Raw genomic sequence first — 16,026 nt, forward strand, 5'->3', positions numbered from 1 at the left:
GCTCAGCTCTCTCGTGAGAACCTTTACATCTGATGTCTGATTCACCTTGTTAACTCGCACCAGGCCTGGCGTGGAGTGGTGCTCAAAATTCATGCCTTTCCCATGGAATCAGGGCGCGGCGGGGAAAAGGCGCTATCCCCAAGCAAGGGTTCCGTAATGCTGGGATGTAAGAGACTCCCAGGACCTGGGGGGAAGCTAGAATGTGCAGAGAAGCCCCTTACTCCGTCCACAGCGAAAACAGCCCCCTCTGCTCGGTACTTCGATGACGTAGGTGCTCGCGTCATTTCACTCCTCCCTCTCCACTTGTGAGCAGGAAAGGGAGGAGGGAGCGCGCTCCGCAGGGCCTTCTGGGATGGATGCGCACGCGCAGCTTCCGGCTCCATGTCTCGGGAATTATTTGACGCTGCCGGCTCAGCTCCGTAAAAGTCGATGATTATGCGCCTGGCGCATGCGCAGTGACACACTCAGCTGGGGAGTTATTTGACGCCGCCGCCCCTGGCAGTCGGAAGTTGCCTGAGCAGAGCCCAGCCGGCCGGCCCGACTGGCCTTCGTCGTCCCCGAGCGCCTTGGGCGAGTCACTGACTGGTGAACAGACTGACCTCCTGAGGTCGGCTGGCAGGGCCAGTAAAAGCGCAGGCCCTATGGCGCGGGTCGCGTGAGGGGAAGGCCAAGTGCGGCCGGCGGCAGCGGCGCCCGCCCCAGCGATGCGGGCCCCGCCCGTCGCCTCAGGTAACCGGGCGGTCGGCCCCGTCGCGGCGGAACCCTCCCCTCTCTTTCCCTCCCCTCCCTCCAGTCGGTCCCGGGACAGCCGAGGCTTGTTTCTCAGCTCCAAATGCTCAGCCTTCGGAAGCACATCCTCGGATTTTGGGAGGACCCACGGGGCCGGCGGTAGCTCGGCTCCAGGGCTGATGGCCTATGCGCGGTCCGGGTCTGTGCAGGTCGGGTCTGGCCCTTGGGAGCTGCCCCGGCCGGGCAGAGCGCTCGTGGCGACCTGGGGGAGGGGGCGGGTCTGGAGCGGAGCGCAACTCGGGCAAGATTTGGTCCCGCGGAAGGGTTGGTGGAGTTGCAGCCGCCCAGTGGGGACGATGCTGCCCATTGCACGGTGACGCTCAGACGAGGAAGAGTTGGTGCTGAGAGTAAACAGCCAGCTCTTGCGAAGCATTTACTCTCCGCCAGGCATCGAGCCAGGCCATGTAGTTCACCGCATCTAACTTCGCAACAGCCCTGCGAGATGGATTGTTAGCCGCATCGCGCCTTGCTTGCCCAGAGTAACATCGCTGGTCGTTTGAGCCCAAGCCGCCCGAAGCCAGAGTCCAAAGTCTCACCCATCAGCTCTGCTGCATGATAGAATCGCCTGGGGATCTTCTAAAGATTCCTGATGCCAGTGTAGCACCCAGGCCGATTAAATCAGAACGTCTTGGGGAAGGAGGGCGGGGTAGAAGGCGGACACCGGTGTTTTTGAAAAGGTCCCCAAGTGATTTCAGAAGCAATAGGTGCTTCTGCATCTCCCAGGGAAAGTGCAGGAGAAAGGTCCGGGAGCTTAACAGATGAGTTCCGCCCATAGAGATCTTTTCGTTAGGCCTTCCGAGTACTGCTACATCCTGGGAAAGGCTGTTGGGGTGGGAAGTAAGTCTTCTTGCAGGAATTCTGAGTCACCTGGGCCCTTGAAAATCTGTACATCTCGTGCAAAACTGTTGGTTTGCAGTCTTTCTAAATATACGCTACTCCTGGGTCTCGCATGGTGTCCCCTCTGCATCCGTGTGTGTGCTGTTTGCTGCCTAGGCTGTCCTCCACGCTTTCTTCCTCCACCCAAACACACACGTCTGCTCTTTCTTATACACATACCCTGTTCTTAATTTTGCTTGTATAACTCCCAGAATTCCTGGTGCATTTGTACCAGACCCTCACCCACCGCGGGTCTTTCCTGGCTCCTTAGAATAAGCACCATCAAGGTGGAACCTAATGGCTATTTCCTGGGCTGTATTGTATCCCTTCTAGATGGTGAGCAACCTGGGGCAGAACTCTTTTCTTCATCTCTGTTCCTCCCAGGACTTTGACACAAAGACTTGCAAAACTTACTGAATGGAAATGTTTGAGTCCTCGTGATGTCATACACACCCTGCTGCAGATTCTTTTATGTTTCGTTTTTGTAGATGTTTGGTACTTATTGGCCTACAGAGTTTTGTTTTTCTTTCTTTCTTTTTCTTTTTTTTTTTGAGATTACTCTAGTTAGATTTGTTAATTTATCCAACCACCAGTTCAACAAACTCAACATTGAGTTCTTATCTATGGCAAGGCACTATTTTAAGACTAACCATGTGCAGTTAGCATTAGTTGATGTGTAATTCCTGATTTTATCGTGCTCAGTTCTGTAGTGGAAGTGTTTTATTGCCCTAAGACCTTTGCATAGGTTCCCTACTTTTTTATAGAAGTGTTTAGTCGTCACCCACCAAATGCTATTGCTTTGTTTGTACTCGGTAAATGCAAGTAGCTGGAATTGCTTTTGGTAACAGTTCATCCTGTTCACCAGGGGAGATGGCATAAGTACTTAATGAAGAGTAAACTTTGCTATTAGAGGAATTGACAAACCCCATATGGATTTATTGCAGAATACCTGAACTGCCATGGGCCCACATATTTAGAAATTTTAAAGGAAGGCAAGCCAGTTAATTCAGTTTTTATTTTTTCTTGGCTGGCCTTTTTTTTTTTTTTTTTTTTTTCTTTTTTTTTGACAGGCAGAGTGGACAGTGAGAGAGAGAGAAAGAGAGAAAGGTCTTCCTTTGCCATTGGTTCACCCTCCAATGGCCGCTGCGGCCGGCGCATTGCGCTGATCCGATGGCAGGAGCCAGGTGCTTCTCCTGGTCTCCCATGGGGTGCAGGGCCCAAGGACTTGGGCCATCCTCCACTGCACTCCCTGGCCACAGCAGAGAGCTGGCCTGGAAGAGGGGCAACCAGGACAGAATCCAGCGCCCTAACCGGCACTAGAACCCGGTGTGCAGGCGCCGCAAGGCTCAAGGCGGAGGATTAGCCTATTGAGCCATGGCTCCGGCCTCTTGGCTGATCTTAAAACCATGTAAGGTTTATAAAAGTGAGTGGGTGAATATATGCATGAAGGTCATTGGGGAGAGGTTTTTGGACAATAAAGATTTTTTTTTTAAATACCATTTAAAGGGGCCAGCTCTGTGGCATACCGGGTAAAACTGCTGCTTGCAGTGCCGGCATCCAATATGGGTGTGGGTTCAAGTCCCGGCTGCTCCACTTCCTATCCAGCTCTCTGCTATGGCTGGGAAAGTAGTAGAAGATGGCCCAAGTCCTTGGGCCCCTGCACCCACGTGGGAGACCTGGAAGAAGCTCCTGGCTTCAGATTGGCACAGCTCTGGCAGTTGTGGCCAACTGGGGAGTGAACCAGCGGATGGAAGACCTCTCTCTGCCTCTCCTTCTCTCTCTGACTTTCAAGTAAAATAAATCTTTAAAAAAAAAAAAAAAAACCACCTAAAAATGAAGTCTGTAGATGGAATAAAAATGCAAACTTCACATGGTATTCTTTATGCTACTGGGTTATTATAGAAATCTTTTTTGTCTCAGTTTTGCCCCATTTTTAGGCTAAGAGTAATATGGAAACTGATGGGACAATTCATGTTGGATTCAGATACTCAAGAAGCTTGCCCTTGTTTCTCTGATCAGATATGGACAGAGTATCCAGGTCTGGCCTCAGCACATGGAAGAAGCTCGGTTTTTAAGCCGGAGGTTTAAGTTTCTCATTGACTGATAAAGTATAGGTGGAAAATTCTTCATGCTTAAAGACCAGAAGTGACTGTAAACATGGTAGCCAGAGACCTAGCAATGAATTCTATTTAATTTGAGGTGCCCGTGAATGTTTCTGGTGTTCTTGACATGTGCAGAACCTTTTGGACAGAATACATGATTTCCTTTGTTGCAAGATGATTACAATTTTAGAATTAATGTACATGAAATTTGATTCTAACTTCATAGATGAAGGAATTTTATATCTTGCCCTAGGTTATAGGGTTAACTTCTAGCATATTCAGGACTAGAAAGCAGGCCTCCTTGGGCCCGTGTTGTGGCATAGCTGGTAAAGCTGCTGCCTGCAACACTGGCATCCCATATGGGTGCTGGTTTGCTTACCAGCTGCTCCACTTTTGATCCAGCTCCCTGCTTATGGCCTGGGAAAAGCATCAGAAGATGGCTCAATTATTTGGGCCCCTGCCACCCACATGGGAAACCCGTAAGTTCCTGGCTCCTGCTTCATCCTCCCAGCCCTTGCCGTTGTGGCCATATGGGGAGTGAACAGGGGACAGAAGACCTCTGTGTCTCTCTGTCCCCCTTCTTCTCTGTAACTCAGCCTTTCAAATAAGTAAATCTTTCAAAACAAAACAAAACAAAAAAAACCCAGGCCTCCTTTCTCTGGATGCAGTGTCTCCTTCCATACCTTTCTCTTCATGTGAGAGGATGTCTTGTCTGTTGGGGTGTGTGTGTGCGTATGCAGATGTGTGTTGGGGAGCAGAAAAGTGGAAAGAGTGGTCTGCTGTGTTTGAGATATACAGGTAGATACAGGGAGTGCTTGGTGTGTGACATGCACTTTGCCATGTGAACTGGAGGGAATAAGAAGTTAAATAAGACATGACCCCTGTCCACACAGAGCCTATAGACTAGTTAAGAGTTGTAAGAAAAATAAAAATAGTATTTGAGAAAACTGTCACATAGAATTTTCTGTATTGATGGCACTGTGTCTTTTATCTGTTTTGTCAAATATGGTAGCCGTTAGCTCTGTGTGACTGTTGTACATTTCAGTGTGGCTAGTGTAAAGAACTGAATTTTTAATTGAAGTAGTTATAGGTGGCTTTATTTTATTTTTTAAATATTTATTTATTTATTTGAAAGATTTACACAAAGGAGAGGGAGAGAGAGGTCTTCCAGCTGCTGGTTCACTCCCCATTTGGCCTCAACAGCCAGAGCTGCACCAATTCAAAGCCAGGAGCCAGGAGCTTCTTCCAGGTCTCCCACGAGGGTGCAGGGACTTGGGCCATCCTCCACTGCTTTCCTAGGCCATAGCTAAGAGCTGGATTGGAAGTGAAGCAGCCGGGACTCAAACCGGCACCCATTTGGGATGCCAGCACTGTAGGCAGTGGCCTTACCCACTACGCCACAGTGCTGGCCCCTGTAGGTGGCTTTAACTACTATATTGAACAGAGAGAGTCTGTGGCATGAAAAACGAGCACTATTGAGGTGCTGGTGAGGGGGCAGGCAGGGTGTTCAAATTTTCTTTGAGTGGACCGGCAAAAGCTTTCTGCTTCTGGGAGAAATGCAGGCAGAACCCATCTTTCTTTCCTGTAGTTCAGGTGTTTGATAGGCTCCTGAGCAGGTAGGATCTGGTGCATAAGTGAGTATGTTCCTTTTTTGGCTAACTTAATTAGTGTTTGCCTTCTGGGGTCAGTAGGACTACAACAGAATTATAAACTGTAGTCATGTTGCCTTTATTAGTCATGAAGTAATGTGGGTAAGCTAGAGTGCACCTGTGTGCCTTAAGATTCAGCACAGTTCCTTTTGTTCAGTGTTTCGGCACCTGGTACCCTATTTTTCCTAAGAGAATCGGGTATGCCTTGTGTTGAGTCCCTTGCATTTGTAAGTCTCAAAGTATGTTGACTTTGGTTGCTTTATTTAATCCTTCTCCCAAGTCACTTCAGGTATTGTTTCTTTTTCAAATAAGGAAACCATGACAAAATTGCCACGTGACTTGTGCAAGGTCATATTGTGAGGTATGGAGTTAAGACAGAATGAAGAAACACTGGGACTTTGAGGCAAGAGGTGGAGTTTCTTGTTCCAGCTCTGCTGTTATTTGATAAGACCCTGAGCACGTTGTACCCTCACTTTGCTTCTTTACCTAGTAGCTAGTGGTGCCTGTCCTACTTAACCTTCCAGGCTTGTTATTGTGATAACAATATGTGAAATATACTTAAAATAGATATGAAAGCTATTTGAAAATTATCATTTATATGAAGGTATATTATTATTAACTCAGTATCTCCAGTAGTTTTTTTTTTTTTTTAAAGATTTATTAATTTATTTGAAAGTCAGAGTTACACAGAGAGAGGAGAGGCAGAGAGACAGAGAGAGAGGTCTTTCATCCGATGGTTCACTCCCCAATTGACCGCAACAGCTGGAGCTGCGCCAATCTGAAGCCAGGAGCTTCTTCCAGGTCTCCCACGTGAGTGCAGAAGCCCAAGGACTTGGGCCATCTTCCACTGCTTTCCCAGGCCATAGCAGAGAGCTCGATGGGAAGTGAAGCAGCTGGGTCTCGAACTGGCACCCGTATGGGATACAAGCGCTTCAGGCTAGGGCATTAACCCACTGCGCCACAGTGCCGGCCCCTCCAGTAGTTTTTCTCTTGTATTATACTGTCTTCAAAACTTATCACATAAGTTATAAAAATACTGCTGTACTGTGGTGTCTGCATGAGTTTCTCCTGTCTTTCTCACTATGACACTGTCTGTGGGGAAGCCATTATGCCCTGTTTAGATCCCCATACCTAAGTCCTAGGACAGAACTGGCATGGCCCATCTTCTTGTTTAATGAAATAACCAATAGATTACAAAGTTTTTAATAAGTACTTTTTAAATGAAATTACTGATGAATTACAAAGTTTTAAAAAGTTATTCTCAGTAGTTAGACTTGAAACTCCGTGGGAACAGGAGTGATGTTTATCTACTGCTATATTCTTTGGGTGTGGTGCATAGAAGGCATGTAATAAATATTGAGTGAATCATCTGATATAATTAATGTCAGGCTGTGGTCTTTGTCTACCACCAAATTGATTAATTTGTCGTTTAGACAAAACTTTCATGTTACTGTGTGGTGTTTCTCACAAGCCATAAACTGTTACTCAGCACAGATTGCCTATTTTAACTCCTCCAATACCTAGAAAATGGGTACATGTAGAATTGGGAAGAAAATGAAGGAGTCTGTAGGGAAATGTTGACATCTTCCCTTTCCTTCTATCATATTTATTTCTGGAGCATTGATGGTGAGACTTCTCTGCTTACAGCTTAGAAGCAGAACCCTTTATCATCTGACCTCAGTTATGTTCTCAGATGTCCCTGGCTTGCCTAACCCTGCCTGTGCCTAACAGCCACATGCATTTTGCTGTTCTGCCCTCCTGTCAGCCTTTCTTGAACACTTCCATCAAATTTACTGGGAATTCAGTTCTTGTATCAGTCCTATGATGAAGTTAAACATTTTTTCATTTTCTACCTCCAGTTTTTACTGATTTACAAATCTCCAGTCCTGGCATTCAGAGACCACCAAAATTGGTCACTGCTTACCTTTAATATCTTGCCACTTTCCATGAATAGCTTCTGTCCTGCCGCTCTGGGTTTCTAGGTTCAGGTGCTTTTCCTGAAACAAGTGTCCTTCCTCTCGTGCATTTTCTGTCCTCCCTCCTGCCCCTTCTTGTTCTCATCTATTCAATTATCTCACCTTTGTCAGAATTGTAACCTCTTGGGGCTGGCATGTGGCTCAGCAGGTTTGACACCAGCGTCCCATATCAGAATGCTTGTTCAGCTTTTGGCTGCTCTGCTTCTGATTCAGTTCCCTGCTAATGTGCCTGGAAAAGCACGGATGATGGCCCAAGTGCTTAGGCCCCGTCACCCACATTGGGAGACCGGGATGGAGTTCTTGACTGCTGGCCCAGCCCTGGCTGTTGTGGCCATTTGAGGAATAAATCAGGGAATAGAAAATCTCTGTCTCTCCCTCTCTCTGCCGTTCTGGCCTTTCTAATTAATTAATGAATTAATTTTAAAAATTGTAACCTTCTTTCAGTGTCTCAATTCATATGCCCCATGTCTATAGTCTTTCCTGATGTTATCTTATTTTTCAATCAAAATAGTCTTTCTCCTAAAGACGTCCACAGGATCTTGCTTATAGCTTTTAAAAACCACATTTCACACTTTGCCATTCTAACTTATAGTTATTTATGTCTATGTCTTAGCTTAGCTGGAGAGACTCCTTGAAAACAGAAATGAAGTCCTATTAGGGGCTGGCACCGTGGCACAATGGGTTAATCCTCTGCCTGTGGCGCTGGGATCCCACATGGGCGCCAGTTCTAGTCTCAGCTGCTCCACTTCCAGTCCAGCTCTCTGCTGTGTCCTGGGAGAGCAGTAGAGGATGGCCCAAATTCCTTGGGCCCCTGCACCCACCTGGGAGATCAGGAGGGGGCGCCTGGCTCCTGGCTTCAGATCCGTGCAGTTCTGATTGTTGTGGCCATTTGGGAAGTGAGCCAGCGGAGGGAGGACCTTTCTCTCTGTCTCTCCCTCTCACTGTCTGTAACTCTACCTCTCAAATAAATATTAAAAAAAAAAAAAAAAGTCCTATTAATCATCTCCATTATGGTCATATATATATATATATATATATAAAGATTTATTTATTTATTTGAAAGACTGAGTGACAGAGAAGAAGAAATAGAGTGAGAAAGTTCTTAAACCTGCTGTTTCACTCCCCAAATGGCTGCAATGGCCAGAATTGAGCCAAACTGAAGCCAGGAGCTAGGAACTCTACCCTTGTCTCTCATGTGGATGAGTCCATGTGGATGGCAGGATCCTAAGTACTTGGGTCATGTTCCATTGTTTTCCCAGGCATGTTCATAGGAAGTTGAATTGAAAGTAGAACGGATGGGACTTGAGTCAGTGCACATATGGAATGCTGGCATTGTAGACGGCAGCTTAACCTTCTATGCCACAATGCCAGCTCCTACTTCATGATCTTAAACTGTGCATTGGGAGCCAGCATTGTACCACAGTGGGTTAAGCTGCTGCTTGCAATACCAGCTTGCAGTGCTACTTGCAATGCCATGTTGTAATGCCAGTTTGAGTATTGGCTGCTTTGCTTCTGATCCAACTCTGCTAATGTGCTTAGGAATGCAGTGGAAGATGGCCCAAATACCTGGACCCCTGCTACCCACCTGGGAGACCAGGATAGAGTTCCAGGCTCTTGGCTTCAGCCTTTAGCAGCCCTGGCAGTTGTAGCCATTTGTGGAGTAAAACAGTAGATAGATCTTTCTTTCTCTGCTCTCTTCCCCTACCTCCAACCCTAACCCCTGACTTGTGTGTCTGTCACTTGCTTTTCAAATAAATAAATGTTTTATTTTTTTTTTTTCAAAGATTTATTTTATCTATTTGAAAGAGTTAAAAAGAGAGGTAGAGACAGAGAGAGAGGTCTTCTATCCACTGGTTCACTCCCCAGATGGCCGCAACGGCCGGAGCTGAGCTGATCCAAAGCCAGGAGCTTCTTCCAGGTCTCCCATGTGGGTACAGGGGCCCAAGGACTTGGGCCATCTTCTGCTGCTTTCCCAGGCCATAGCAGAGAGCTGGATCGAAGAGGAGCAGCCGGGACCAGAACCGGCACCCATATGGGATGCTGGTGCTTCAGGCCAAGGCTTTAACCTGCTGTGCCACAGTGCTGGCCCCATAAATAAATATTTTAAAAAGTACTGTGCATTGTATATGGTATATAATAAGTACTTATTAACTAAGTCAACTTGGTAGTTCTTGCTGTTGTCTGAATGTTTCACATATGTGGTCAGGATGAAGTTTATTTTGGTGCAAAATAATTGTGAAATTCATATGTATGATAGGCCTTAAAAAGGTCCATGCAAAATGCGCGTTTTATATATTTATTTATTTTTAAAATAGTATTCTTAATGTAACATGTTCTTTTTTTTTTTTTAAGATTTATTCATTTATTTGAAAGAGTTACACAGAGAGAGGAGAGGCAGAGAGAGAGAGAGAGGTCTTCCAACCGCTGGTTAACTCCCAGATTGGCCACAATGGCCAGAGCTGCGCTGATCCAAACCCAGGAGCCAGGAGCTCCTTCCAGGTCTCCCATGCGGGCGCAGAGGCCCAAGGACTTGGGCCATCTTCTACTACTTTCCCAGGCCATAGCAGAGAGCTGGATGGGAAGTCTTGAACCAGCGCCCATATGGGTTGCGGCACTTCAGGCCAGAGCATTAACCTACTGCGCCACAGCGCCGGCCCCAAAATGTGCATTTTTAAACAAAAAGATTTAGTTATTTGAAAGGCAGAGTTTGGCCGGCGCCGCGGCTCACTAGGCTAATCCTCCGCCTTGCGGCGCCGGCACACCGGGTTCTAGTCCCAGTCGGGGCACCGATCCTGTCCCGGTTGCCCCTCTTCCAGGCCAGCTCTCTGCTATGGCCAGGGAGTGCAGTGGAGGATGGCCCAAGTGCTTGGGCCCTACACCCCATGGGAGACAAGGAGAAGCACCTGGCTCCTGCCATCAGATCAGCGCGGTGCGCCGGCCGCAGTGCGCCTACCGCGGCGGCCATTGGAGGGTGAACCAACGGCAAAAGGAAGACCTTTCTCTCTGTCTCTCTCTCACTGTCCACTCTGCCTGTCCAAAAAAAAAAAAAAAAGAAAGGCAGAGTTAAGGAGAGACAGGAAAAGAGCTTCCATCCATTGGTTCACTCCCCAGTAGCCACAACAACCTGCCAGGAGCCCAGAACTGTATTTCCCATGGAATCAGGGGTCCAAGGATTTGGGTCATTTTCTGCTACTTTCTCAGGTACTTTATTTATTTTTTAAGATTTATTTGAGAGGCACAGTTACAGACAGAGGGAGAGACAGAGAGGTCTTCCATCTGCTGATTCACTTCCCAGAGGGCTGCAATGGCCGGACCTGGGCTGATCCGAAGCCAGGAACCAGGAGCTTCTTACGAGTCTCCCATTATGGGAGCCAGGAGCTTCTTATGGGTCTTCCTTATGGATTCAGGGGCCCAAGCACTTGAGCCGTCTTCCACTGCTGTCCCAGACCATTATCAGGGAGCTGGATCAGAAGTGGAGCAGCTGGGACTTGAACCCATATAGGGATGCTGGCACTGCAGGTGGAAGCTTAACCTATGCAACAGTGCTGGCCACTCCTAGGCAGTTTAGCAGGGAACTGGATTGGAAGTGGAGTAGCAAGGACTCAAACTGGCGCCTGTGTGGGATGCTGGTGTTGGAAGTGGTGACTTAACCTGCCATGCCACAACAATGGGCTCAAAATATGGATTATTAAGAAAAACTATAGATTTAAAAAATTTTTGCACCGAAACAAACATCTAGTTTGATGTTTCTGTCTTCTGTGTCCTGGAAAAACATCTATGCTGTCCTTGTGTGGATGCTAGAAAAATGGCCTGTTAGCTTTCAGTACCTTACAGTGTCCAAGTTATTGATAGGATGGAGCTGGAGAAAGTTCCATGGCAAATGGAGTAGATGGTCAAGGGATAGCAAAGTTCTGCTATGATGATGTCCCAAGAGATTGAAGCAGATATGCATATCCTTGCCCAAGAGGGTCTAGGCTATGCAACAATTCTAGCTCCTGAAAATTAGTGATATTCTCTGAGATCGCTGATATTTGTTGCTTTGGAAAGCTTGAGTTGCAACAGCAAGAGGAAGATCTTATTTGTGTGTATGTTTGAAGATTTACTTCATTTATTTGAAAGGCAGAATGACTGAGATGGAGAGATCTTCTTCTATCTACAGGTTCACTCCCCAAGTGACTGCAATGGCCAGGGTGGGGACAGTGGAATCCAGGGACCTCAAACTCTGTCTGTATCTTTCACATGGGTGACAGGGACCCAACTTCTTGAGCCATCATCTATTGCCTTCCCAGGGAGCTGAACTGGAAGTTCTAGTTCTGGCTGTTCCACTTCTGATCCAGCTCCCTAATAATGGCCTGGTAAAAGCAGTGGAGTATGGTTCAAGTGCTTGTGCCCCAGCCACCCTTTTGGAAGACCTGGAAGAAGCACCTGGCTTCCGCCTGGCCCTGGCCCCGGCCCCAGCCATTTCAGCCATCTGGGGAGTGAACCAGCAGTTTAAGATCTCTCTCTCTCTATTCCTCTGTCCTCTTTGTAACTCTTGACTTTGAAATAAATAAATCTTTAAAAAAGAAAATTGTGTCTATGAACTATGTGAACTTGTTCTCTTTATATTACAAATAAATAAATTTTATTTACTAGAAGGAGGGAGGAATCTTTCATCTGCTGATTAACTTTGCAAATGCCCACTGCTGGGGCTGGGTCAGGCCGAAACCAAGAGCTAGGAACTTTTACTTCAGGTCTCCCATATGGGTGGCAGGGGCCCAAGTACTTGAGCCATCCCCTATTGCCCCTCAGGGTGTACATTAACAGGAAGCTGTAATGGAGAAGGAAGCTGAATTCTAAACCCAGACACTCCAATATAGGATGCAGGCATCCCAAGCAGTGACTTAACTACTGTACCAAATGCTTGCTTCAGTAATGACTTTTTTAAAAAAAATTATTTATTTATTGAAAGGCAGTCTTAGAGCGAGGGAGAGAGGGGGTTCTTCCATCTGCTAATTCATTCCCCAAATGACCATAGTGGCTAGGCCTGCCTGAAGCCAGGATCCTGGAACTCCATTCAGGTCTCCTACATGGGTGCAGGGGCCCAAGGACTTGGGCCATCTGCTGCTGCTTTCCCAGGCTCATTAGCAGGGACCTGGATCAAAAGTGGGGCAGCTGGGACTTAAACTGGGACCCACATGGGATGCCGGTGTCAAGAGGAGGCAGTTTAACCTGATGTGCCACAATGCTAACCGCAGTAATGACTACTTTTTTTTTTAATCCTGAAATTAATAGATAATGTATAACCTACCAACATGCAGGATGTAACAAAATCAATGAAAACCATAAATTACTGTCCTAATAAAATTAATATTTCACTGAAAAGTTAGGCTTAATTGTACTAGAGGGAATAATGAAGTAGACAAATGCAATAATATGACATTTTTTTCTTCATATTTGACATTTTGAAATAAGAACTAAGTAAGAATGTAGAAGTAGGCAGTCCCTGATTGTGTTCCTAATATCAGTGAACATAGTATTAACAGCTCATATCACAGGTGGCATGGCCATTGGTGATGTTATTCTGTAGTAGTAAATAAATTTTTATAAGGCAGAGTTCTATTTTTTTTAAGATTTATTTATTTAAAGAGAGAGAGAGAGAGAGACACTTCCCATCCGCTGGTTCCCTCCCCATAAGGCTGCAATGGCTGGAGCTGGGCCAGGCTGAAGCTAGGAGCCAGGAACTCCATCCTGATCTCCCACATGAGTGGCAGGGGTCCAGGTACTTGGGCCATATTCTGCTGCTTTCCTAGTGCAATAACAATGAGCTGAATGAGAAGTGAGGCAGCTGGGACTCAAACCAGCACTCATATAAGATGCCAGTTTCAGTGGTGGCCACTTAACCCCTGTACCGCAATGCTGGCCCCTAAGGCAGTGGTCTAAATCATAAACTTCACTCTTTTTGTGATTTGCATGAGTAGCACAATTGTACTATTAGAAAATTAAATACATTAAAATAGCAATATGTTTTATATTTATAAAATTGAGCTAAATTTTAGACAAGAATAGAATGATTTTCTGGAAGCCATTCAAATGGTGTGTGAGATGTGGCATAATTTTTCATTATGCAGAACTGTCTTTTGTTTCAGGATATCTAGATTTCCTGACTCTGCCCATAATACAGACACCCCAACCATTGTGTTAACCAAACTTGCCTTTAATATTTCCACAGTTGGAGTCCCAGCTTCTCCACTTCTGATCTAGCTCCCTGCAGTTGAGCCTGGGAAAGCAATGGAAGATGGCTCCAGTCCTTGGCCACCTCTATGGGAGACCCAGATGGAATTCCTGGCTCTCCTAGCTTTGGCTTAGCCCAGCTCTAGCTGTTGTGGCCATTTGGGGAGTGAACCAGTAGATGAAAGATCTCTCTCTTTCTTTCTCTGTCTCTGTAATTGTCTTTTAAATACATAAATAAATCTTTTAAAAATGGAAGTAAAAATCAGAATTATTACCTGTTAGATTTACTTTGTGACCCATAATTTCGCTGATAGAGGAGGACTGGAGGGAGGAACCTTTTAAGATAGACTCAAAATCAGTAGCTATAAAATATAAGGAAATATTTGATTAGAGCAATGAAATTTCACTTTGCATATGTCAAATTGGCCAATAAATGAAACTGATTCATGGCAGGGAGTGGAGGGTGAGAGGAGGGGAAGGCTCTCGATACCTAATACAAATGAGAATTGTTACAGCTTTTTTTGGGGAGGCAATCTTGAAAGACCTATTAATGTTAAAATACATATATCCTTTGATCCAGCATTTTCAGTCTTGGAGAAAGGGCACTGAATAGAGATTTATGGATATGCTCCGGGCTTGTTTACCACATCGTTATTTCCTGGTGACCAAAAAAAAAAATAGAAAATTAAGTAAATGCACATTTACTTACTGAGTAAGTAAATTATGCCACAGCTACGCTGTAGAATATTGCATGACTATTAAAAAGAATCTACTTTTAATCAGAAGAGTGTTCATGAGGTACTGTTGAATGGAAAAAACATGATACAGAAAAGTGTACAATTTCTAGCTATGTTTGTAGTTATTTTAATACGATTGAGTTTGGGTGGAGAAAACAGTTCTTAATTTGGATTGTCCAGGGAAACAAATTGTTTTGACAGGGAATGAAGCCAAACAAAAAATGGAAAAGATGATAAACTACACTAGATAAAACAAAAATCTCCCCAGTATAATATTCTTGTGTATGTATATAAGATACTTTACAGTGTGTATACAAGAGGTCTTCAACAACTTATGAAAAATACATATTATGAAAAGCTATATGCATGGATTTCAGAAAAAATTTTTGCACTAAAATAGAATTACTCTGGTTTCATTTTTTCACAAGTTGTTCACCACTCTTTTTTTTATTTTTTTAAGGTTTATTTATTTATTTGAGAGGCAGAGAGAGAGAGAGAGAGGTTTTCCTTCTGCTGGTTCACTCCCCAAATGGCTGCAATGGCTGGAGATGCGTCGATCTGAAGCCAGGAGCCGGGAGCTTCTTCCAGGTCTCCCACGTGGGTTCAGGGGCCCGAGGACTTAGGCCGTCTTCTACTACTTTCCCACGCCGTAGCAGAGATCTGGGTCAGAAGGGGAGCAGCAAGGACTTAAACCAGTGTCCAAATGGGATGGCGGCACTGCAGCTGCGGCTTTACCTACTACGCCACAGCACCAGCCCCATCACCATTCTTGTACTATGTATATACTGTATATGTACATGTACATAGGTGTATGAATGTATATACGTATATGGATATTAATTAAAAAGCCCAAAAATGTGTGTGGTGTGGGAGTAAGTTGTGTTCTGAAGGTAATGGCTCCCTATCTGAGCATTCCTTTTCCCCTTTCCATGTTTTAGGGTGCTTATTCAGGACACCATGATATTGTTGGAGAATTTTCTTATAAATCATGAGGAAATTGTCAGTAGACACTTCTACCATTTCTGTGAATGTGGATACCTTGTTAGAAATGGAGCCATCCCTCCTGCCTTCCCATTTTCAGGAAAAGATCAGAGAGATCAGAAGATCCTTATAGGATCACTGAAAGGTGCCTATGCCCAGAGTCCCTCAGATTCTGAAAGAAGCTGATTAGTTTGAATAGGATCTAAGAAAAGAAACAAAATGGGGAGGGACAGTGATGGATTCTTATATATGGAAAGGAGAAGAAAAGGCCATTCAGAATCAGATTGTGACTTTGACTGATGGTCAAGATTTTTCCATTGTATGATCTGTGACTTTCAAAAGCAATAGGCTCTTGAAAAACACTAATGTTTGGTAAGCTGGAATGAGGTTTTCCAGGATAAACTACAACAATGCTAGTCTCTTCCCAGTTTGACGAAAAATTTGCTTAAGGGATAAAACTTTTTCAAGAGTGATTGTTTCCATGTGTTTTGCTTAAACTGCTCTCTGGGCAACAGATTTTAGAACAAGTAGAAAATGGAATCTAACAAAAGTAAATTGTAAAGAGCTAACCATCCTTGAGTCTCTATGAGTCAGGCATTTATGGTGATGGTATTTACATGGCATTTGCACAGATATGTTTTCTGTGGCTAAAATGTCTTGTTTGTATGATAGACTTAGGTATCATTTCATGAGAGTGTACAGC

At 45.1% G+C, this 16,026-nt stretch overlaps 1 protein-coding gene across 4 annotated transcripts in view; it reads left to right on the forward strand.

Moving 5' to 3' along the window:
- Window positions 1-497: 497 nt before the first annotated feature.
- RALGAPB (Ral GTPase activating protein non-catalytic subunit beta) overlaps window positions 498-16,026 on the forward strand; it is a 106,712-nt gene continuing 91,183 nt past the window's right edge. For all 4 annotated transcript variants that reach the window (XM_062204191.1, XM_062204194.1, XM_062204193.1 and 1 more), the window contains exon 1: window positions 498-729. The gene's annotated coding sequence lies outside the window, so the exon portion shown is untranslated. The remainder of the gene's footprint in view (window positions 730-16,026) is intronic.

Source organism: Lepus europaeus, chromosome 10 (genome assembly GCF_033115175.1).
Source record: "Lepus europaeus isolate LE1 chromosome 10, mLepTim1.pri, whole genome shotgun sequence".
Classification (NCBI taxonomy): domain Eukaryota; kingdom Metazoa; phylum Chordata; class Mammalia; order Lagomorpha; family Leporidae; genus Lepus; species Lepus europaeus.